Raw genomic sequence first — 700 nt, forward strand, 5'->3', positions numbered from 1 at the left:
GAAACAATCATTATTTAGTCACTCTGAGCCATCAAAACCCAAACAATGACCAATAGAAGCTTGGACTGAATTTATTATTGGCCAGTCAGTGAAAGCCAGAGTGATTTGGGTTTAAGGCATGCTCAAATATCTCTATTTGAATCCCAATGGGCCTTACCTGTTTTTTCCAGAGTTCTATTTTAAAAAATCCACTTTTCTTTGGACAGAGCACCCACATGTAAGTGCATGATTCCCCATGTGGACAGAGGGAGGGAGGGAGGAGGAGGAGAAAGGAAGGAAGGAATGAAGGAAGGAAAGAAGGAAGGAAGGAAAGAAGGAAGGAAAGAAAGAAGGAAGGAAGGAAGGAAGGAAGGAAGGAAGGAAAGAAAGAAAGAAGGAGCAGCGTTACCCAACTGGAACTGGCCAATTGAGTCCCCAGTGGGGCAGCTCCTGTTACTCACAGTTTGTTGTTTGTCGTTCATGACATCAGGAAGGTGATGTGTTGACTTTCAAGTGAGGATTTAAGTGAGGCAGGGCTATGCAAAGTCACCAGCCTTACTCTCTCCTCTGGAGTCATCTGGGTCCAGTGACAAGACATAGATCAGGACACATGCCTCAAACACTCCCTCCCCATAAAACAGCATCAACAAAGATGACCTTGGTGAGCTGTACATATGGAATCAATCAACAAATATTGAGTATCTGTTATGTGCTGGGTATA

Source organism: Vombatus ursinus, unplaced genomic scaffold, assembly GCF_900497805.2.
Source record: "Vombatus ursinus unplaced genomic scaffold, bare-nosed wombat genome assembly UNPS02014832.1, whole genome shotgun sequence".
Lineage (NCBI taxonomy): Eukaryota > Metazoa > Chordata > Mammalia > Diprotodontia > Vombatidae > Vombatus > Vombatus ursinus.